The sequence below is a fragment of the Gigantopelta aegis genome, chromosome 9 (assembly GCF_016097555.1).
Source record: "Gigantopelta aegis isolate Gae_Host chromosome 9, Gae_host_genome, whole genome shotgun sequence".
Lineage (NCBI taxonomy): Eukaryota > Metazoa > Mollusca > Gastropoda > Neomphalida > Peltospiridae > Gigantopelta > Gigantopelta aegis.
This window is the reverse complement of record NC_054707.1, coordinates 81,117,192-81,142,841: the sequence shown is the minus strand read 5'-3', so window position 1 is coordinate 81,142,841 and position 25,650 is coordinate 81,117,192. Positions and strand designations below refer to the sequence as shown.

Genomic DNA, 25,650 nt, shown 5'->3' with positions numbered 1-25,650 from the left:
GTACTATGGTGTTCACTACAGTTTTATTTATTTATGAACCGATTTTTTTTTTTAATTTGCACACACGAAAAAGAAGAAAAAAGCATTTTTGTTATTTCCGAAACACTTTTACTTCTCTTTTTATGTCATACCAAATCACTAGCATAGAATTATATTTTGCAGGGGAGGGGGAGCATATCACAAATAAATCTATTCTGGCCTCACAAATTGTCCCATGCCGTTGCTGGGACTCGAACCTGTGGCACCGAATCGCTCGCAAATTGCAAGACTAACCACGATGCGCTCTGAGCTATCGAAGCATCCATAAATAGGATGTTCTTTAACTCAACCACACGCATGGGGCCTACAATCTACGCGGTCGATCCCGCTTACGTACATGAGACAGTGGGCAGACCTGGCCTCAGATTACAGTTATCTTCCCATTTGGTTGTCGAAAATCCGGAAATTTGACCGCGCAAGTAGTCTGCTGTTTGACTGTGATTATTTCATGGCAGACAGCTATGAAGTGGCAACTGTTTGACTGAAGTGACAGGGGATAGCATGTAGTTTGTAAACATGTGTAACTTGCTGACATTGAAGACTTGTTTGTGGTAATTCCGGCCCATGCAAAAGTAGTGCTTTTTGTGTAAAATGGGTGTACTCCGGCCTGGTTTAGAGGGTGGGTCTGTTTAAACCAATATGCTGGGAGAAAGAGCTGGACAACAGAGGTTGTTCTTTTCAGGGTATGTGTCCCCCATGCAGGCAAAGGTACATACAAAACTTCACGGGCCTGCTGATATTAATAAAAATGTTATAGCCACTAAGGCTATATAGAAACATATAGCGAAATTAATTGTGGTCTGAGGCCAGCTGGCATTGGCTAGTATGTATTGATGTATGAATATCTATATATTGTATGTATGTCGAGGTTGACTGTTACATACATATATATTAACGCACTGGCATTCCACTGTATGTATGTATGTATGTATGTATGTATGTTTGTTTGTATGTTTGTATGTTTGTTTGTATGTTTGTATGTATGTATGTATGTATGTATGTATGTATGTATGTTTGTATGTATGTATGTATGTATGTATGTATGTATGTATGTATGTATGTACGTACGTATGTACGTATATATGTATGTATGATTTTATAAAAAGTAATACTGTTAAAAAAGAGGTTTGATTTGGGGGTGGGGGGAGGGGGGCATGACTCCCGTTTCCCCCTCGCTACTCCACTGTATTAATGTTCATGGATGCTGGGAAGGACTATCGTTGTTAATCTAACGCTCCCAACTAAACACGGCACCCGGAGTTAAAAGTACCCCCTCCTAGAATCCACCCATACATCAATTAAACGTGTTCAACTGACAACATTCTCGTGTTTTCCCATCAGAATAGTCAATATAGTACACTATCACCTTCTTTTAAAAAAAAATGTTCTGTAAATATTGATCTATGATATTTCACATATTTTTTTCAACTATGTTGTTCTTAGTTTAATCGTCTAAAGATAACACCACTATACTTTGTTTCTTACAGCTGACCATAAATATTTTTGTTCAGACATTTTCTATTTCATGTTGTGTATCTCTGGTATTGATTTAACGTTGTATCGATTGTCATTCAATTTCATTCATGCATTACATAAATTTTAAAAAAGACCCCCCCCCCCCCCCCAAAAAACCCCACCCCAACAACAACAACAACAACAAAATATATTATTGAACTATTTTCCATTATCTGTGTTTTGTCAAATAATATGTATGTGTCCACTTTTGTTTGTTCATGCATGTTCGTCTGGCACCCAATAGCCGAGTTTGTTAAATGTACTGGTGTACCGTTAAACATCCGTATATTCACTCATTCCCAATCAAACAGTGCTGTATGCGTAATTAAAGAAAGAAAGAAAGAAAGAAAGAAAGAAAAAAGGAATACAAAAAGAAAGAAAGAAAGAAAGAAGAAGACCTCCCCTCAAAAAAAAAAAGAAACAAAAAAAAAAGAGACAAAAAAAAGGCCCCAACAAACTAAGTTAAGAAGAAGTTTGTGTGCCGCTGTTTTACACACGGCACACCCACTGAGCGAGCTTCATTGAGAGTAGAACGATGACCTAATTCATTTGATTGGCTGATTCGGCGGACTTTTTATCCAATCAAAACGCTCAAATAGCAGGAAGAAAATTACACCTGAGCGACAGAGACGTATGCGGTGCAGGGGAATGTCAAGCCGGCATGTAAACATTGACTTGACACACGTCCTTTTTGTTCACTGTTTTTATCGACACGGTTACTGGCTGGCGTAAACAAAACAACGTAAAATGGGATCATCCGTAACACACGAATCTCAGTTTCGCTTGAGTGAACTAAAACATGCATTGGTTAAAAATAAAACTGTCACTCAATGGACTTAGCAAGACAGAGTTGACGAGCGGCAATGGAGTTAAAAAGAGTTACCCCGATAAGGTGCAAGTCTATGGTTATGATAGCATTTCTTTGAAAGAGAAAGTGAAGAAGAGAAGAAAAAAGAAAGAAAGAAAAAAGAAAAGAAAACAAATCATCGCATGATTGTAATTTGTACTGTAGTACAAGTTAACGGGTTTCTGTACGTAGTGAGACGGTTTGCAGTTGCACGTACAGTTATATTTATGAAAAGGACTTTGAGAAATCGTCTGAAGATACACAGGTAAGTGTTTATTATTTGCATATTATTTAGTTTGAACTTAATTGCTCCATGACTGGTATATCAAAAGCTGTGGTATGTGCTGTCGTGTCTATTTAAAAATGCATATAAAATGCATATAAAATCCTGCTAATGGTAAAGTGTAGTGCGTTTCCTTTGAAGATCACGCGTCAGAGTTAGCACGTGTTTGACATCCAAATGCCGATGATTACGCGTCAGAGTTAGCACGTGTTTGACATCCAAATGCCGATGATTACGCGTCAGAGTTAGCACGTGTTTGACATCCAAATGCCGATGATTACGCGTCAGAGTTAGCACGTGTTTGACATCCAAATGCCGATGATTAATCAATATGTCCAAGCCATGTTGTTAAACAAACTAATTTTAATTAACTAATGCATTTTTAATTTGTTTAATTAGTAGTAATATGATATCTACAACCATATTTATATATCTAAATATTTATATATCTATTTATCTTTCTGTCTGTCTGTCTAAGTGCCTGCCTGCCTGCCTGTCTGTCTCTATATCTATGGTAACGTAAGGTGGCAAAGTGTTTGCATATTAACTGCAGTGTTAATGTATTTTATAGTAAATTTTAGTATTTTAAAGAATTTATTTGTATAGCTACACGTTTCTGGGTTTAGTCTTACTTTGTTTTTATATCAAAGCATATAACGATGAGCTGTTTTTATATCAAAGCATATAATGATGAGCTGTTATTATATCAAAGCATATAATGATGAGCTGTTTTTATATCAAAGCATATAATGATGAGCTGTTTTTATATCAAAGCATATAATGATGAGCTGTTTTTATATCAAAGCATATAATGATGAGCTGTTTTATATCAAAACATATAATGATGAGCTGTTTTATATCAAAGCATATAATGATGAGCTGTTATTATATCAAAGCATATAATGATGAGCTGTTATTATATCAAAGCATATAATGATGAGCTGTTATTATATCAAAGCATATAATGATGAGCTGTTATTATATCAAAGCATATAATGATGAGCTGTTTTATATCAAAGCATATAATGATGAGCTGTTATTATATCAAAGCATATAATGATGAGCTGTTATTATATCAAAGCATATAATGATGAGCTGTCATTATATCAAAGCATATAATGATGAGCTGTTTTTATAGACATAAAGTACAGAAACTACTGTACTAGTAATATTTCCTATTGCCTAAGTGAGTTCCTGTAATTACACGGAACAAGAGCGATAACGAGGAACTAAAGTCTCCACCAAAGTTATAAATGTTAGTCGTTTTAGAAAACAGCCAAACTGCCCATTGCCACCCTAGTCTCTCGCCCCTCAACCCCCTCGAAAAACCCTCCTACAAACCCCCCTCAAATAAAACAAACAACAAAAAACAAACAAAAAACAAAGAAAAACTCCCAAAATGCACCCATGGTGGCGGAAGAATTCAGCTCAATCGGCAGAGCACTCGCCTGAATTGCTTTAACCATAGGATCGAAACCTCTCGGTGAACTCTTTCTCTGACTAGTTGTTTTCCTGTCCCAATCAGTGTCCCACGACTGGCATATCAAAGGTCGTGGTATGTACTACCCTGATTTGGGAAAGTGCATATTAACGATCCCTTACTCCTAACGGAAAAATGTAGGGGGATTCCTGTAACACTAGCACTACATGTCAGAATGATCAAATGTCCGATATCCAATAGCTGATAATTATTAATAAATCAATGTGTTCTAGTTGCGTCGTTAAATAAAACAAATATTTAGCTTTAAAATATTAAAGATACTCTCTTTAACGTCGCACCCCTAGAAAAAACACGCAGTCGTCCCTGCAGCAACATATTCATTAACTATGTGTTGTAACACTGTCCACCAGTTTCCAGTGATAAAAAGTCTAGTTTAGTCTTGATAACATGATAGTGGTACGTATTGCTCCCATGTTTGCAAATAGTGAATATGTTGTTTACATTTAATTTGCCGTGAAAGCCAATTTAATGATGCAAACGTAAGGGATATCCAACTGTAACTAATTCTCATTACTAACCATGCCGGCGGATGCAGGGTTTTTCAAGTGAGGGTGGGCAACGTTTAAAAAGGGCACCTCCAGTATTCCAGGAATGGGTGCAATATTTAGAAAGGACATCTCCAGAATTCAACGTTCAAACGGGGCACCTACAGTATTAAAAAGTCCTCAAATATATATATATACATACATACATGCATGCATGTATGCATGTATGTATGTATGTATGTATGTATGTATGTGTATGTATGTATGTATGTTGAGAGGTTTCACTCATACGCACGCACACACATTCATCTGCTAAACATTGAACCTTTCAGAGCACTTTGATTTTCGGAATGGAGATGGGTGCGGTTTGCAGTTCAGCGCCCTCCCCTTGAATCCACGACTGCATAAAAAGCTTCGAAATATTAGTAATGACCCAGTTATTATAAGTTTGTTACTATGATGATCTCCCAGCATCATTGGCTATAGTAAAAACTTCTCCCTGAAATAATACGTCATTTGCATTTTTAACTTTCTTACTAAGAAGACCAATATAAATAGGTGAAGGTATAACAAATAAACGTGACCATTTTATGTAAATTGTACAAATCCATACACTGGCAAGCTGCGGAAAGCCATAAACCTTTAAAATAATTATCTGTTTGATAGTACGTTTTCTCTGCAGGGAGTTTGGAAAATGACTTCAGATTCATTCCACCTGGAAAATCATAAATGTGACACCACGCTTTACTTGAGAACATGGTCCAATAAAATCACACAGAAACTGCACCGCGTCGCCATCACTACAACGATCCATTTATTTCGAAAGTGTTAACGTAAAAGCAAATTCACGAACAATATCCTTTCAAAGAAGAAAACGAAGAAACAAACAACCGTCCCCGCAAACGCAACAGACCACCCAAGAGGACATTAAAATAAAATAACATAGCGCAGTGATTTCGTTTTCGACCTATAACCACTGTATCATGTGCAAACAAATGAATAAAAACATAAATACAAATATACACTTTTTGAATGCTGATGAATAATATTATGTCTCAACTTGAATACATACAGATTTAAAATAATGTCACGTTTGTGGTACGCGCACATTCAGTTCAGAAGTTTTGGAGGACTCCAAACAGTGACACGTGTAGATGTCCTTTCGAGATTTTTATGCTAGGCTCAGACTGTCAACTGGCACGACGAAGTTGGCCGACTCTACGATTGCGTTGTAATTTCACCAACTGCCAGCTTACGACGAGTGCACTCATACTAGCAACTGGACAGTCGTAGAAGTCGTTTACGACGAGAATCGAGTTGTAAGAGCGCTCATACTAGCAACTGGACAGTCGTAGAAGTCGTTTACGACGAGAATCGAGTTGTAAGAGCGCTCATACTAGCAACTGGACAGTCGTAGAAGTCGTTTACGACGAGAATCGAGTTGTAAGAGCGCTCATACTAGCAACTGGACAGTCGTAGAAGTCGTTTACGACGAGAATCGAGTTGTAAGAGCGCTCATACTAGCAACTGGACAGTCGTAGAAGTCGTTTACGACGAGAATCGAGTTGTAAGAGCGCTCAGACTAGCAACTGGACAGTCGTAGAAGTCGTTTACGACGAGAATCGAGTTGTAAGAGCGCTCATACTAGCAACTGGACAGTCGTAGAAGTCGTTTACGACGAGAATCGAGTTGTAAGAGCGCTCAGACTAGCAACTGGACAGTCGTAGAAGTCGTTTACGACGAGAATCGAGTTGTAAGAGCGCTCATACTAGCAACTGGACAGTCGTAGAAGTGGTGAGAGCAGAACTTTGGTAAACTTTGTCGTGGAAGTTGGTAGTCTGAGCCTAGTATTAGATGCTGAACTGCATCTGTGATATTGGAGGTGGGGTGGGTGGTATCTTGTGCTACTAGGTTATACCATTATATGCACGAGCAGATCCTAAATGCAGTGCGGCTTACTAAAAGCCCATATTCTAATGATGACAAAAACTATTTCGTCTGTTTTATTCAGAACAGTTTTGTTAAGTAGTCGTTAAAATCAGAAAAAGAAAAGCTAATAGTGTTTTATAACGACTTTATTTACCCCTGTCAATCTACATATTTGTCTTGTACCTGTCAATAATTATTTATTAAGAACGATACCACATTTTGCGCCTCTGGTAACTGAATGACCGATGTCAAATCACTCAGACCAAAATTGTGTTTCAAACAACTAAAACGGTTTCGTTCAAATAAATTTTGTTTGTTTTGTTTCAAGCAACAAAACACATTGATTTATTAATCATCAAATAATTATTAGATGTCAAACACTTGGTAATTCTGACTATAGTCTTAGGGAGGAAATCCGCGATATTTTTTCCATTAGTAGCAAGGGATATATTTTTAAGCACAATCCCACAAACACGATAGCACATACTACGACCTTTGATATACCAGTCGTGGTGCACTGGCTGGAACAAGAAATAGCCCAATGGGCCCACCGACGGGGATCGATCCCAAAACAATTAGATAAGAAAATATGACATTTGCAACTGTGATAATGCATCTTTATTTCAAGTACATTTAACATTTGTCGTTACAAAGTTTCTTCTATTTTGAAGAGTAAATATGATATCAGTTTTTGCAACGTATGTGAGATTCCTGTTGAAAACTATTATTAGAATTATGGCCATTAAGCAGGAACGAGAAATAGCCCAATGGGCCCACCGACGGGGATCGATCCCAAACCGATCGCGCATCAAGCGAGCGCTTTACCACTGGGCTACGTCTGGTCCCCACAAAGACTAGGGCGATAAGAAACATTAGATACACAGCCATTGATACGTTGTTCACCAAAGATATAAGCCATATGTAATCATAGTCGTTAAAAAGTATCTGTTAGTCGGCAGCGTCATAACTGGCCACAAGCAAGGGATCTTTTATGTGCACCAACCCACAGACAGGATAACACATACCACGGTCTTTGATATTCCAGTCGTGGTGCACTGGATGGACCGAGAAACAGCCCAATAGGTCACTGACGGGGATCGATCCTAGACCGACCGCAAATCACGCGAAATCTTTATCACTGAGCTATCGAGGTTTCTTCCAGTGCCAGTTGTCACCAGCAAGACGTTTTTGGACATACTCATTTCAAAGAGCTTAAACAGTGATATTGTTTTTCTCAACTAACGATTCTATAATATAGGCTAGTATGGTATTTTTTCTCCTCTCAGCAGTCTAGTCATTGTAATTAAATTACCTGCCGGGACTTCATTATGAATGTTTTGTGCTACTTCTGTACGAACAAGATAAAAGTAGGTTGCGACCCCGGGGCCACATTGATGGTAGACATTTAGACTCGCTCTTAGTGAGCTACATTTAGGAGCGTTATGGACGTGGATATGTACCAAACAATTTTGCTATTTAAAATGTTTTAATCCAGTTTATATAATGATGAATTATTTCTATATATGCTACCTTATGTACAAGTTTATATAATAATTAATATTGAAGAGTATTCTGCAGTAATTACATTAGTTAATGAAAACCCATTATGGACGTGGTTTTTCATGGGACACAGTTTGACTGATTATTATACATTCCAAACAGTGTCCCTCCATTGATATATCAAAAGTTGTAACATGTGCTGTTTTGTTTGTGGTTAAATGTATAGTGTATAAATAAACTCCTTTTATCACTACGAGGCAACAGTGTGTTAGTTTTCTTATTTAATAAAGTTTGTTTTGTTTAACGACACCACTGGAGCACATTGATTAATTAATCATCGGCTATTGAATGTCAACCATATGGTAATTCTGACTTAGTCATTAGAGAAAATCCGCTACAGTTTTCCTAATGCAGCAAGAAATCTTTTATATGCACTTTCCCATAGACATGAAAGCACATACCACGGCCTTTGTTCCCGTTGTGGTACACTGGTTGGAACGAGAAAAAAAACCAATCAGTTAAATGGATCCACCGAGGATGGTTCGATCCTGTTGCGCAAGCGCCTCAAGCGAACACTCAGCCGATTGACCTAAATCCCGCTCCTTCTTATTTAATAGACCAGGCTCCGTATTCATAAACGTACTTAAGTCAATGCATGATACCTAAATACATACTTAAGTATGTTTATGAATATGGAGCCAGGTCCCCGTTCCACGAAGCGATCTTAGCCCTACTATCGTCATAAATACCTACCACTGCGACCTGAACCTTTTTTCTACAATCGCCAGCCCGTTCCACGAAGCGATCTTAGCCCTACTATCGTCATAAATACCTACCATCGCGACCTGAACCTTTTTCTACAATCGCCAGCCCGTTCCACGATGCGGCGTAGCTTACCATCGTCGTAAATTACGGTGAATATTTACAATTGGTACGAAGCAATTAAAAGCCATTAACGTAGATGTCAAATGGTAGTTAGATAATGATTTAATAATTTTCTCATTTTCTCTTTTTAAACTTTTTGTATAAAAATGGATCTAATATCAACCAAATACGGTTTGTGAAACTCGGCGTTCGATGAAAAACATTCTAGGCCACACGGCCTTCACACGAAAATATGGGAGATTACTCTCATGTCTTATGCATTCGACAATTATCGCTTAGCAAATACACTGACAGTTACTCCATGGATGTCCGATACTAATGAATACATCCAAGATGTTTCTAAAAGTCGATAGCCAATTTATTATTTAACTAATTCGCACTTCTTCACAAAGAAAATTTCTGTCATTAAAGGAGTACTTACGACTACCGTAAGGTTGCTTTGTGAAACGACTGTAAAGTTTACGGTGCCAATTGTAAAACTCACGTAAGTCACTACAATTAACTTTAGCTACAATTCTCTCGTGGATCGGGGCCCAGAGGCCGAGTTCACAAAGCTCTCTTAGGCTCCTTTTAGCAACATCGCAAGTTATCTTTACAAGTCGTTTTGCACTGCACTAAAAGATCGCAAAGTTGCGAGTATTTTGTGAATTACACTCCAGGCCACTTTAGGTGTAAGAACGATGTCATGGGCACGCACTCTACCTATCTATCTAGGACAGTGGATTGATGGTTAGTCGGTTAGAGAGAAGTCTGTATCGTGGCTTTATTCTTGTCACTGAGACGTTAAAACTCACTTTAGATGAAGCAGGTACGGGGATGTGAACTCAGTACCTACCAACTTTAAGGCCGATGGGATCGTGACGTAGCCCGATGCGCGGTCGGTCTAGGCTCGTTGGGTTATTTCTCGTTACGGGGCGGGGCGTAGCCCAGTGGTAAAGCGCACGCCTGATGCTCGGTCTAGGATCGATCCACGTCGGTGGGCCCATTGGACTATTTCTCGTTCCAGCCACTATACCACCACTGGTATATACCAAAGGCCGCGATATGTGCTATCTCGTCTACGGGATGGTGCGTATAAAAGATCGCTTGCTACTAATATACCAAATTTAGCGGGTTTCCTCTCTAGGACTCAAAATTTGACATACAATAGCCGAGGACAAATAAACCAATGTGCTCTAGTGGTGTCATTAAACAAAGCAACCTTTAACTTTGTTGAGAGAAGTCTGTATAGTGGTCTTACCCCTCACCACTGAGACGTTAAAACTCACTCTAGATGATGAAGGTACCAGGATGCGAACTCAGTACCTTCCAGGCTTAAGGCCGATGGTTTAACTACTACGCTACCAAGGCGACATAGTAACAGTCCCCGCGTGCCGGGTTAACGTGAACGACGATGACGTCGGGTCAGTGACGATTTGACCCTGCTCTGACCGTGGTCACACATCAACAAAAACAGCCTCTGGATATACGTGGAAGAAGAAGAAAGAAAAAAACTTAACCAAAATAGCGGCTGTCATTCCTGAATCGTATGCATGTCACAAATCACTCACATTTCTCAAACGACAAGTCTATCTTGTGTTCTTTTTTCTCCGTCGCTCACTCTTTTTTTCTCTCTTATTTCTAGTCTATATATATTTACACTGATTTTAAAAATAAAGACTTGCAGATATATATTAATTCATGTTACATTTCTCCATCACTTTCATTTCATCCCCTACGTTCTTTTCGCCTGCTAGACTATCAAGCTCTGTCGATCAATATCTGTCTCTCTCTGTCACTCGCTCTGTCACTATGTCTATCTCTCCCTCCCCCCTCTCTCTGTGTGTGTGTCTCTCTTTCTCTCTTAGGCCATCGGACTACAGGCTGGTAGGTATTGGGTTCGGATCTTTTTTAATCCAGATACTGACTCCAAACCCTGAGTGAGTACTCCGCAAGGCTCAATGGGTAGGTGTAAACCACTTGCACCGACCAGTGATCCATAACTGGTTCAACAAAAGCCATGGTTTGTGCTATCCTGCCCGTGGGAAGCGCAATTAAAAGATCCCTTGCTGCCTGTCGTAAAAAAGAGTAGCCTATGTGGCGACAGCGGGTTTCCTCTAAAAACAGTGTCAGAATGACTATATGTTTGACGTCCAATAGCCGATGATAAGATAAAAAAATCAATGTGCTCTAGTGGCGTCGTTAAATAAAACAAACTTTACTTTTACTTTATATCCTTATCTATGTTCCATTATTGAGACTGAGAATAATAATGACAAAACAAAATAACTAGTGTAACAGCTGCAGTGTATGTTATCATATGCCTGCATGCATACAACTAATCATATATACAGGTGCTGAAGAGAACACACATTAGTAGGTCTACTACACAGGCTGTGTTACATTCTGACAACAGTCGTGGCAAGCAAAGTGCCCGTCTACCCGACCCGGCCTTAGTTAAGCGCCATTAAGACTGGGTTATCAGTTTATTGCATGACAGAGTTATCCATCAATCAGTGTCGAAATCTGTTGCGCAGTTGTCTTCCCACGACTTAATCCTTTGTTTATGATAATTGAAGCTGTCCTCACAACAGTTGATGATGACATTTTTGTTTTACATTTAAATTTAAATTACTTTATGGTTTTGTTTTTGTTTTTTTTTAAATATAATTTTATATGCCAGTGAGTAACTGTGCGCGTGTGTTAGAAAGAGAGATAGATAGGAAGACAGAGAAAGGGTTTAGGAGGGAGCGGGGGAAGGGGAGGGGGTCAAAGTGCCTGGGTTCTTCCTATTTGTTTTGTTTTTATCAAGTATGGTATGTTTATCCAGTCCAGTTTTGTTTTGTTGTGGGTTTTGCATCTTTGGAAGGTGCTGATTGAGGAACTGAAGATTGCAAAATTGATTAGATGGTGGTAGTTCAAAACGAATTACTTGGCCCCTAAAACATCATCATAGACATGAACAGTTTCGTCATAGGTAATAAAATATCCGACATATTGCGAGTTCTGGGATTTGGCATCGATCTTTGACGCCATCTTGAATATTCTAAAATGCTCAATGGTGCCAAGATTGCACCCCTTGAATTCTCAACCATCACCTTCCAAAAGATGGAAAAAACACAAAGAACAATTGTGGGTACTGAACTGCAAGGTTTAGGGCCCTGGCAAACTGACTAGGAATTAATTTTGTCTTTAAATGAAGTGAAATGAAGTGAAGTGAAGTGAAGTGAAGTGAAGTGAAATGTCTTGTGTATCAATGCCACGTTACATTAATGTTACCCTCCCCATTATTAAACATCCTAACCGCTCCCTGAATTCGATTGTGACAACCTTGGTCCGTTGATTTATCAGGTACAAACATCTTAGTAGACAACATATCAAATAAATCGAATACATATTGGTTTATTGATGAAAATAAAACACACTGCTTTCAGTGTCTATTGAAATAGGTCCATATATATATATATATATATATATATATATATATATATATATATATATATATATATATATATATATATATATATATATATATATATATATATATATATATATATACTTATTTAAAAAACCCGTCTGCAGTTATTCCTATTATTGATATAGGTTGATGGTATGACGTACATTTGATTTATTGCTAGTTCAGTAGGGTATATTTTGCACAGTTCTTTACACTGTGTTTTAATTTAACTTGAACATTTTTTTAATGATGGTGATCATCAATTGATTTATATATTTACCATTGTTTCACACCCAATAGCCGATATATGTTGTTTTTTTCTGCTGGAGTTTCATTAAACATCCATTCATTCATAGGTTCAGTAGAACGTGAGGAAACGATTTCACGTAACTGGGAGGGGAGACAACTGAGGTATTGTCTTTACATGATGCATACTGACAAGTACGGTCGATCCAACGTTCTCCGCACGTGAGACGAGCGCTCGATGGGATCTTTATTCTACCACGTTTCACTCCCTTTGATCTATGCTATATAATTATAATCCTATTCATATGTTTACTTTTGTTCGATACCCAAATAGCCTATGTATATTTTCGTGCTGGAATATCGTTAAACATTCGTTCGTTCGTTCGTTCGTTCGTTCCTTCCTTCCTTCCTTCCTTCCTTCCTTCCTTCCTTCCTTCCTTCCTTCCTTCCTTCCTTCATTCATCGATGGCTTTAATTTTAAAACAACGAATACAAAATACCTAGCACAAACTGAGTCTCCTAAGATGGCCATAGTTTACGCTGTTGTTCGCCACATTTGGCTTATAAATACATGTTTAATATGTGAATATTGGTCGAAAAGCTTATGTGAAAATCGTGTCTTGTTTACAGATCTGTTTATTTTCTTGTTTGTTTTATTTAACTGACTGAAACTTGCACTTGACTGAAGATTTTCGGACCAATTCGCCAAATTGCTAAGTAGGTTTTGCTGTCCAGCGTAAACCAGTTTAATAAATGTTTGAACAAGTCACCAGCCTCACAGAAGCTTTGACTAGTGCCCTATGTAATGCGGTCGATAATGGCCAGACCAATAATTGTCTATCCAGGACTGAGAAGTAGTGTATTTGTCGAACCCTGTTAACCCATACATGTATATTGTGCATTGTCTATCCAGGACTGAGAAGTAGTGTATTTGTCGAACCCTGTTAACCCATACATGTATATTGTACATTGTCTATCCAGGACTGAGAAGTAGTGTATTTGTCGAACCCTGTTAACCCATACATGTATATTGTGCATTGTCTATCCAGGACTGAGAAGTAGTGTATTTGTCGAACCCTGTTAACCCATACATGTATATTGTGCATTGTCTATCCAGGACTGAGAAGTAGTGTATTTGTCGAATCCTGTTAACCCATACATGTATATTGTGCATTGTCTATCCAGGACTGAGAAGTAGTGTATTTGTCGAAGCCCTGTTAACCCATACATGTATATTGTGCATTGTCTATCCAGGACTGAGAAGTAGTGTATTTGTCGATCCCTGTTAACCCATACATGTATATTGTGCATTGTCTATCCAGGACTGAGAAGTAGTGTATTTGTCGAACCCTGTTAACCCATACATGTATATTGTGCATTTTCTATCCAGGACTGAGAAGTAGTGTATTTGTCGAACCCTGTTAACCCATACATGTATATTGTGCATTGTCTATCCAGGACTGAGAAGTAGTGTATTTGTCGATCCCTGTTAACCCATACATGTATATTGTGCATTGTCTATCCAGGACTGAGAAGTAGTGTATTTGTCGAACCCTGTTAACCCATACATGTATATTGTGCATTGTCTATCATACTTTGATATGGGGGCAGGACGTAGCCAGTGGTAAATCGCTCGCTCGATCTGTTTGGGATCGATCCCCGTCAGTGGACCCATTGGGCTATTTCACGCTCCAGCCACTGCACCACGACTGGTACATCAAAGGCCGTGGTATGTGATAGCCTGTCTATGGCATGGTGTATGTTAAAAGATCTCTTGCTGCTAATAGAAAAGAGTAACCTATGAAGTGGCGACAGCGGGTTTCCTTCCTCAATATCTGTGGTCCTTAACCATATGTCCGACAAATATAATGTGTTCAGTGCGTCATTAAATAAAACATTTCCTTCCTTCATACTTTGATATATTTACATGTATACACCCCTCCTGTAAACCATCTTGTCATATACGTATGCTTGTGCTGTTTCCTACTCTCCTCCTATGCCGTTGATGAACGACCAATCTAACCAACTGTAGTTCTTTTCTGTTGCATATAATTTATATACTTTGCACGCGCTTAAATTTCCACTCACCAGTAAATATTTTAATCATGTATTATAAGATCAGCATGCACCCCTTTAAATAATATGCACTGTCCGTGCCAGTCGTGTGCCTTGTTGGATATTTTAGTTTTCTGCCAGACTCGGGGGTTTAGTGGTTAAGAATTAAGGTTGGCAGCTAGGTTCGAATTCCAGTACCGGCTCTCCACCCACGGTGAGTTACACTGACTTGTCTCTCACTAACCGCTAACAACTAACCATTAAAAACTAACCACTAAACTAAACAGACAGACAAGACAACTGAGTATGTTCACTAAACTACTGAACAGACAAGACAACTGAGTATGTTCACTAAACTACTGAACAGACAGACAAGACAACTGAGTATGTTCACTAAACTACTGAACAGACAGACAAGACAAATGTTCGTAGGACAAAGTGGAAAGTTTGTTTTCTTTAACGACACATTAATGTATTAATCATCTGCTACTGGATGTAAAAAATTTGGTAATTCTGACGTATAGTCTTAGAGAGGAAACCCGCTACATTGTCCCATTAGAAGCAAGGAATCTTTTATATGCACCATCCCACAGACAGGATAGCACATACCACGGTCTTTGAAATACCAGTCGTGATGCACTGGCTGGAATGAGAAATAACCCAATGGGCTCACCGACGGGGATCGATCCCAGACTGACCGCGCATTAGGCAAACCCTTCACCACTGGGCTACGCCCGACCCTGTTGACAGGAAAGTGCATTTGAAACTTAACTGGATATAAAGACAAAACTGAGTTAAACTATTTTATTAAATCAGTTTTCTTTTGTTGTTTTTAAATCTTTGTGAAATAAATATCTTCCAGGATTTTTGACAATCAGTGGTGCAATTTATATGCATATTCATAACTTAGCGGACTGTAATTAATTCAAGGGAGTTTCTGTTATCCGTAATGTTAATGACCGACAGGCCTGTAGCCAGGATTTTGAGAGGTGTGTGTGTGTGTGTGTGGGGGGGGGGGGGGGGGGGGGGGGTGGGGAGGGGGGGGGGGGGGGGTCGTTTAGGCTTATAGTGAGTTGCTTGGGGGGGGGGGGGGGGGGGGTCGGGGGACATATTGGGAAAAACAAAATGGCTACGGGCCTATGCGGCACCAGGAATAACAGTTGCAGTTTAATCCCTTTGCTTTATTATTTCACAGTTTATAATTGTTAAATCCCAAACTGATAAACGCTATTTAACAGTTTATAATTGTTAAATCCCAAACTGATCAACGCTATTTAACAGTTTATAATTGTTAAATGGCCTCAGATTACAGTTATCTTCCCATTTGGTTGTCGAAAATCCGGAAATGTGACCGCGCAAGTAGTCTGCTGTTTGACTGTGATTATTTCATGGCAGACAGCTATGAAGTGGCAACTGTTTGACTGAAGTAACAGGGGATAGCATGTAGTTTGTAAACATGTGTAACTTGCTGACATTGAAGACTTGTTTGTGGTAATTCCGGCCCATGCAAAAGTAGTGCTTTTTGTGTTAGATGGGTGTACTCCGGCCTGGTTTAGAGGGTGTGTCTGTTTAAACCAATATGCTGGGAGAAAGAGCTGGACAACAGGGGTTGTCCTTTTCAGGGTATGTGTCCCCCATGCAGGCAAAGGTACATACAGAACTGGGCTACACGGGCCTGCTGATATTAATAAAAATGTTATAGCCACTAAGGCTATATAGAAACATATAGCGAAATTAATTGTGGTCTGAGGCCTGATATAGTTCACACATTACACCGGTTAAATGCTTTTATTCTGATGAATAAATTATAACCAGAGAGGTGAAATTACACAGACTGATTGTGAATACCACAAGGAATTGAAAACTAATTTATTTATTTTTTAAATATTTTATTAAATTAAAAAAGGGAGTTTTTTTGAATTTATTAAAAATTAAAATTAAAATTTTCAACTTTGTAATTTCAATATCCTCCAAAAATAGCATAAAATGACCTCTGATGTTACTACAGGTTGTTGCAATATTTTTTAACAGTTTTTGAGCTAATAATTTGGTAAAAAAAAAGCAAAACAAGTTGGATTTTGTTAGTCAATATTGAGATTTTAATTTTTTTTTACATATTGAATTTTAATGAGTTTCTCAATTATTGCAATTGGACAGAAGATCTAAATATAATGAATATATCACTACTAAATGTAATTAAACACTTTAAATAAATAGTATACAGTTTTTAACAAGATTAAGTACTCTAATAATACATTTCACCTACATTTATGTAAATTACACACTTCAGTCATGTTTCAAAAATGGTCTTTCATCCTTAGAAAATCTAATAGGCTAATATTCTATGCTGTCTTAATGTATTTATTGTGTTCAGTAATCAGATGCTGGTATACTTGTCAAGTTTATTGCAGAAAATGTGCCAAAAAGGTTAACATTTGGCTTGTAATACATATGGCAGAATAATCCATAATGCATATTCAGTGGTCATTACTACAAACATCCTTCCAATCAAGAAATACTACACTGAGGTAACCAAGACACTGGCACATGACTACACATGTTGACAGTTATCACTGGAAACTGAAAAAATATGGTGCAAGTACCTCTTGGTAGGATTTATATCAGCATTTTGTGACTAAATCTTCATTTTCAAAGTTGTCGTCAACAAAAAACATATTATGGTGTATACCTAAGTAATATCTGTAGGGCATATTCATATTAATATGCATTTATATGGACTGTTTTGCCTTTTACAAAGTGGCTACATGTCTAATACAGTAAATGAAGTAGATCAAGTAAATACAGCAGGTCAAAATTGAATCTGAGGCCTATCATGTCTAATTTTCCCTGAAATTAGTGTGTAAAAATTTGTTGCAAATGGCCCCAATTTTGTGACTTTCACCATCCCTCTGACACATTTCTAATAATGTATCATGAATTCAGTCACCATATCTTTACTAAGCGTCCACTAAATGCAAAATTTTACAGTTTTAGATTACATTTTTTTCAAAAATTTAAATTTAAGTTTAATATTTCATTAAAAATGAAGTAAAATCTAATGATTGATTTTTTTTCCTTTAAATATTTCAAAATCTTTCCAAGACACACTGTGCAGATAGAACATATGTAGAAGAAGAAATAGCTGCTCATTGTATGAAGAAATTTCAAAATTTGATAAAGTTATTACATTTTGAAGTTGGTGTCCCTCAAGTTTCCATTGCTAAAATTGGCCATGGCAAGGCACTGTGGTAGGTGTTTTAACACAGCCTCTATATACTCTCAATTTAAAGGTGACATTCCGATACTTACTGAGCATTGCTTTAATATGTATATCATTGGAATGCATTAGTGTGGGCCAGTTTTTAGGGGGAAAAATGGACTGATAGGTCTCAGATTACAGTTATCTTCCCATTTGGTTGTCAAAAATCCGGAAATTTGACCGCGCAAGTAGTCTGCTGTTTGACTGTGATTATTTCATGGCAGACAGCTATGAAATGGCAACTGTTTGATTGAAGTGACAGGGGATAGCATGTAGTTTGTAAACATGTGTAACTTGCTGACATTGAAGACTTGTTTGTGGTAATTCCGGCCCATGCAAAAGTAATGCTTTTTGTGTAAAATGGGTGTACTCCGGCCTGGTTTAGAGGGCGTGTCTGTTTAAACCAATATGCTGGGAGAAAGAGCTGGACAACAGGGTTGTCCTTTTCAGGGTATGTGTCCCCCATGCAGGCAAAGGTACATACAAAACTTCACGGGCCTGCTGATATTAAAAATGTTATAGCCACTAAGGCTATATAGAAACATATAGCGAAATTAATTGTGGTCTGAGGCCAAATCCCAAACTGATAAACGCTATTTAACAGTTTATAATTGTTAAATCCCAAACTGATAAACGCTGTTTAACAATTCATTATTTTGGTTACAATTTCTACCCAACGTTTCAGCAGCTATCTTCATCAAGGAAACGAAATTCCCTCAATATGATGTCCGTCTTCACTTAAAACTAGCGTTCTAGCTCAGTTAATAGAACGCCTGTTCGAGGTGCTTGGGTCGAAGGATCGAATCCTTTTGGTGGGCTTACTCTCTTCATGACGTGTATATCAAAAGTCGCGCTGTATGCTGTCCTACCTTTGGGAAGTGCATATAAATTGATCGAATGTATCAGGTTTCCTCTTTCACAACGACCAAATGAGTAATATATCAATGTGCTCTAGTGTTGTCTTTAAACAATATAAACAAAACATGAAAAAGTACTTCAATAATATTAACACACAAACACAGTGTCAAACACTCTAATACACACGTACATACATACACACATTAACACACACATACATACACTAATACATACATACGGACACACACACGTACGCACACACACATTAATACACACACACACACACTAATAGAGACACATACATACACGCGCGCATGTATACACACATACACACACATTCATACACACACACATACACATTCACACACACACACACACATTCATTCACACACACACACATTCACACACACACACACACATACACACACACACTGATACAGACACATACACATACACGCGCGCACATATACACACATACATTCACACACACACACACACTGATACAGACACATACACAGACAGGCGCGCACATATACACACATACACACAAACACATACAGACACACATGCACACACACACACACACTGATACAGACACACACACACACACACACATTCACACACACACACACACACGCACACACACACACACCGATACAGACACACACACATACACACACATTCACACACACACACACACACACACACACACACACACACGCAAACACATACACACAATAATGGACACAGACATACACTATTTCTCAAGTTCGTACTGGCGACAGTATAAGTGAATTCGTCCACACGACTTAAAACAGTTGGAGTAAAACGATAACGGTGGATTTCGAAGGTAATCTGGTTTTTGAAGCCGCACAGTCAGAATACAGTGGGAAGTTTCACATGCCCACAACCGTGACTTTCACATGTCCGAGCTTTAATCCACTTCCTCGTTGAGAGAGAATATCACTTCAACTTCGAGCGTTTAAAAACAGTAGATAGAACGTTTGCTTACTAACTTCTAACTAACCGATGATGTAACTGACCAACGAGTTCACAATTCAAAGAGTTTACAAACCAACGAATTTGCAAATCTGTCAATTCACAAACTTGAGAGTTTACACTAATCAAGGAGTTCACTATTTAGGCTATGTATTAGTGCGTTTGCTAACCAAAGTTTAGTAAGTGAGTTGATTAAAAATGTGCCCCATCAAACGTTTAAGTTTCACCAGAATACAGACCGCATATATATATAAAAAATAAACTGTACAGACTGGAACGCATGGCGTATTCAGGAAGTCGAGCGTTCGTGATCTATTTGACTGGTACCATCGTCTTCTGTTACGTCATAAAAACGTTAGGCATAAAAACCAATCTATAAACTTGCCCTCCTGAACATCTTCTGTTGTTCACAGGTTTTATTTCGTTCTAGTCTCCATTAATCTGTCTTTTTTGTAAATTAAATAATTTCAATTTGGACTGGTTAAAAAGAAAAAGAAAAGTCTATTTGAAATAAGAGAAAGGCACTAGTTATATGTACAATTTCTAAAAACCCACTGGTCAAGATGTAAAAATAATCAGCAATACTTACCGTAGTGAAGAAGGAAGGAAGGAAATGTTTTATTTAATGACGCACTCAACACATTTTATTTACGGTTATATGGCGTCAGACTTATGGTTAAGGACCACACAGATATTGGGAGAGAAACCCGCTGTCGCCACTTTATGCGCTACTCTTTTCGATTAGCAGCAAGGGATCTTTTATATGCACCATCCCACAAACAGGGTAGTACGTACCACGGCCTTTGATATACCAATCGTGGTGCACTGGCTGGAACGAGAAATAGCCCAATGGGCCCACCGACGGGGGTCGATCCCAAACCGACCGCGCATTGAGCGACCACTTTACCACTCGGCTACGTCCCGTCCCTACCGTTGTACAGAAAGCGGTCTGTTTCATGAAGCTTGAAATTATATTTTCTAAGTCAGTCTAAAAAAATAAATAAATAAAAATATGATAATTTGATACTTTTTAACAGGCACTGAGACGTAGTTATTTCATTTCAACTTATTTTCGTGCTTATATTCAATTACGGTTCAAGCTCGCTTCCTGGGCGCATGCCTCATTTGCCTGGGATGTTTGTCCAGGACAGTGAGTTAGTTGTTAGTTGGTTAGTGATATAGCTTTCTGTCCAGGAAGTTGTAAAAACTGCGAGTGCAACAGTACCACTAGTATAAATCCCAGCGGACTACGTAATTGTGGTTTTTTGTTTGCTGTGTTTAAGAGTACACACGATTGCTAATCTGTGAGATGAATGAGAGAAAACATTGCTCTTTATAACTGCAGTGTTTCTTTGTTAAATCGTAGGTAGTGGGTGATGTAGACACGTCCAAGAAGCACATACCCGAGGACACATCCTGGTTGTACTAGGTTGTGTGTCAGGATGTTTGTGTGATATGGTTTGTGTAAAGAGAAAGCGAGGGAGGGGATGAAAATAGGAAAGAGGGAGGGAAGGGGGAGGAATTGGGGAGAGAGAGAGAGAGACAGAGAAGATAGATAGAGAGAGAGAGAGAGAGAGAGAGAGAGAGAGAGAGAGAGAGAGAGAGAGAGAGAGAGAGAGAGAGAGAGAGCGATCGACCGACTACGCAACCTTAGAAGCAGCAGTTTTTAATATGCAGTCCCATAACCAGGGCAGCACATACCAAGGCCTGTGATGTGTTGGTCATGGGTCACTGGTTGGAACAAGTTTATTAGATGGCGATCGATCTCACTACCCATCAAACGTCAAGCGACTCGATTATTGTACCTCTGAGCTATATCCCTCTCCGTGTTTCTGTTGTTCTGATGTCATCTTTGCTAGCCAAGGTACCATTCCGTATAGTATACTGCATTTCGCATGAGTATATGACATTTCGCATTGCAGAATACTATAGAGAATGGTACCTTGGCTTGCGAAGATGACATTAGAACAACAGACGTTTGTCGGTAATGCGTACTTGACCTGTTTTTACCTTACCGACGACCACTTCGAGAACCAGTGAAAATAATTTGCAAGCGTTTTACGAAAATCGACCTGCAGAACTTAGGCCCGAGGGCCAGTACAATATTTGAGAGAACTGTTGTACGTCAGTAATTCAGTTGCTGACAGACCATTTCACGTGTGGCGTCTTTGCACCGACATTGTGTGTTGACTAGGTTCCATCTAATATTATGTTGTACGTCAGTAATTCAGTTGCTGACAGACAATTTGACGTGTGGCGTCTTTGCACCGACATTGTGTGTTGGCTAGGTTCCATCTAATATTATGTTGTACGTCAGTAATTCAGTTGCTGACAGACCATTTGACGTGTGGCGTCTTTGCACCGACATTGTGTGTTGGCTAGGTTCCATCTAATATTATGTTGTACGTCAGTAATTCAGTTGCTGACAGACCATTTGACGTGTGGCGTCTTTGCACCTACATTGTGTGTTGGCTAGGTTCCATCTAATATTATGTTGTACGTCAGTAATTCAGTTGCTGACAGACCATTTGACGTGTGGCGTCTTTGCACGTGTGGGCTAGGTTCCATATAATATTATGTTGTACGTCACAGTTGCTGACAGACCATTTGACGTGTGGCGTCTTTGCACAGACATTGTGTGTTGGCTAGGTTCCATCTAATATTATGTTGTACGTCAGTAATTCAGTTGCTGACAGACCATTTGACGTGTGGCGTCTTTGCACAGACATTGTGTGTTGGCTAGGTTCCATCTAATATTATGTTGTACGTCAGTAATTCAGTTGCTGACAGACCATTTGACGTGTGGCGTCTTTGCACCTACATTGTGTGTTGGCTAGGTTCCATCTAATATTATGTTGTACGTCAGTAATTCAGTTGCTGACAGACCATTTGACGTGTGGCGTCTTTGCACAGACATTGTGTGTTGGCTAGATTCCATCTAATATTATGTTGTACGTCAGTAATTCAGTTGCTGACAGACCATTTGACGTGTGGCGTCTTTGCACAGACATTGTGTGTTGGCTAGGTTCCATCTAATATTATGTTGTACGTCAGTAATTCAGTTGCTGACAGACCATTTGACGTGTGGCGTCTTTGCACCTACATTGTGTGTTGGCTAGGTTCCATCTAATATTATGTTGTACGTCAGTAATTCAGTTGCTGACAGACCATTGACGTGTGGCGTCTTTGCACCTACATTGTGTGTTGGCTAGGTTCCATCTAATATTATGTTGTACGTCAGTAATTCAGTTGCTGACAGACCATTTGACGTGTGGCGTCTTTGCACAGACATTGTGTGTTGGCTAGGTTCCATCTAATATTATGTTGTACGTCAGTAATTCAGTTGCTGACAGACCATTTGACGTGTGGCGTCTTTGCACAGACATTGTGTGTTGGCTAGGTTCCATCTAATATTATGTTGTACGTCAGTAATTCAGTTGCTGACAGACCATTTGACGTGTGGCGTCTTTGCACAGACAGTGTGTGTTGGCTAGGTTCCATCTAATATTATGTTGTACGTCAGTAATTCAGTTGCTGACAGACCATTTGACGTGTGGCGTCTTTGCACCGACATTGTGTGTTGGCTAGGTTCCATCTAATATTATGTTGTACGTCAGTAATTCAGTTGCTGACAGACCATTTGACGTGTGGCGTCTTTGCACAGACATTGTGTGTTGGCTAGGTTCCATCTAATATTATGTTGTACGTCAGTAATTCAGTTGCTGACAGACCATTTGACGTGTGGCGTCTTTGCACAGACATTGTGTGTTGGCTAGGTTCCATCTAATATTATGTTGTACGTCAGTAATTCAGTTGCTGACAGACCATTTGACGTGTGGCGTCTTTGCACAGACATTGTGTGTTGGCTAGGTTCCATCTAATATTATGTTGTACGTCAGTAATTCAGTTGCTGACAGACCATTTGACGTGTGGCGTCTTTGCACCTACATTGTGTGTTGGCTAGGTTCCATCTAATATTATGTTGTACGTCAGTAATTCAGTTGCTGACAGACCATTTGACGTGTGGCGTCTTTGCACAGACATTGTGTGTTGGCTAGGTTCCATCTAATATTATGTTGTACGTCAGTAATTCAGTTGCTGACAGACCATTTGACGTGTGGCGTCTTTGCACAGACATTGTGTGTTGGCTAGGTTCCATCTAATATTATGTTGGGACGGGATGTAGCTCAGTGGTAGACCGCGTTCCTGAGGCGCAATGGATCCAAGATTCGACCGCCCTCTATGGAGTTGCCAGCGTTCAGCAACATCGAGCAACGCTAATGTTAGCGGACTACTTGACTGGTTTTCAGTGTTCTCATTCGAGGAGTACAAACCAGTCTAGCGGTCATTTTGTGTTCTGTCTGAATGTCTGCTACCCCACCCCGGTGCAAAACCAGTGTCCTACGATTGGTACATCGATGACCGTGGTATGTACTGTCCTGTTTATGTGAATATGCATATAAAAGATCCTTTGCCTATGTAGCGACAACAGGTTTCTTCTTTCTTTCTATCTATCAAAATAACCACTATGTTATGTTATTCTGAGACTACCAACTGTCAGCACAAAGTTAGCCAACTTTCAGCTGAGGCGACTTCTACGACTGTCCAGCGCTTACAACTCGATTCTCGTCGTATAGCCCACTAGTTGTTAATCTGAGCGCACCCGTTGTAAGTCGGGAGTTGGGGAAATTACAACGCAACCGTCGAGTTGGCCAACTTCGTCGTGACAGCTGACAGTTTAACCCCAGCATAAGACATCAAACAGATGTAGTTACCTAAGAGTACGACACGTGAGAATAGTAAACCTGGTAACGTTTCATATAATGGGAGTGATGGTGGCGTGTAATTTGTGTGCCTACAGACACATTTACCTTTTTGGAATATCCCGTATGTGTTTAACATGTAATATTTACGGTTATTGTAAACGTACTTCAGTTCCTGTTTGAACCTCGAGGTGTGGCGTCCGTCGAGTGAGGGGGCGGGGCGTAGCCCAGTGATAAAGCACTAGCTCGATGCGCGGTCGGTCTGGGATCTATCCCCGTCGGTGGGTCTATTGGGCTATTTCTCGTTCCAGCCAGTGCACCACGACTGGTATATCAAAGGCCGTGGTATGTACTACCCTGTCTGTGGGATGGTGCCTATAAAAGATCACTTGCTGCTCATCGGAGTAGCCCATGAAGTAGCAAAAGCGGGTTTCCTCTCTCAAAATATGTGTGGTCCTTAACCATATGTCTGACGCCATATAACCATAAATAAAATGTGTTGAGTGCGTCGTTAAATAAAACATTTCTTTCTTTCCATCGAGTGACCATGTCCCCTCGTGGTCTAACAATCTGACGTTTTGTTCTCCCAGCAGCTAGCAACCAGCGCTCCGCGACTAGTGCGACTGATACGTCAAATGTGATGTACTGTCCTGGCTGTGGAAAAGTGCATTTCAAAGATCCCTTGCTGCTTTTCTGTAGTAGTAGTAGTAGTAGTAGTAGTAGTAGTAGTAGTATCTGTGTCTCTGTCTCTCATCGATCGATCTATCTATCTATCTATTTATCTGTCTGTCTGTCTGTCTGTCTGTCTGTCTGTCTGTCTATCTCCAAGTGTCGAAATAAACAGGGTAATTTAAAATGTTCTGAGGTGTTCTTTACTTCTATGTGCATATCAATAGTTTCTTTACGACAAATCATACTTTTCTTAGCCGAATTCTTTCTTGCTTCTTTTCTTTTACAGTATTTCAAAAGTTAAAGGTTCAAGCACACTGTTCTGGGAGCACAAACCATCAGCTATGACTGCCTCTCCAGGACAGAAATGTCGAACTAGAA

General features: G+C 39.2%; 1 protein-coding gene across 1 annotated transcript in view; it reads left to right on the top strand.

Annotated features, from left to right (window-relative positions):
- The first annotated feature begins 2,410 nt into the window (after positions 1–2,410).
- Positions 2,411–25,650, top strand: part of LOC121381334 (ETS-related transcription factor Elf-3-like) — a 61,604-nt gene continuing 38,364 nt past the window's right edge. The window contains exon 1 of the mRNA XM_041510606.1: positions 2,411–2,666. The gene's annotated coding sequence lies outside the window, so the exon portion shown is untranslated. The remainder of the gene's footprint in view (positions 2,667–25,650) is intronic.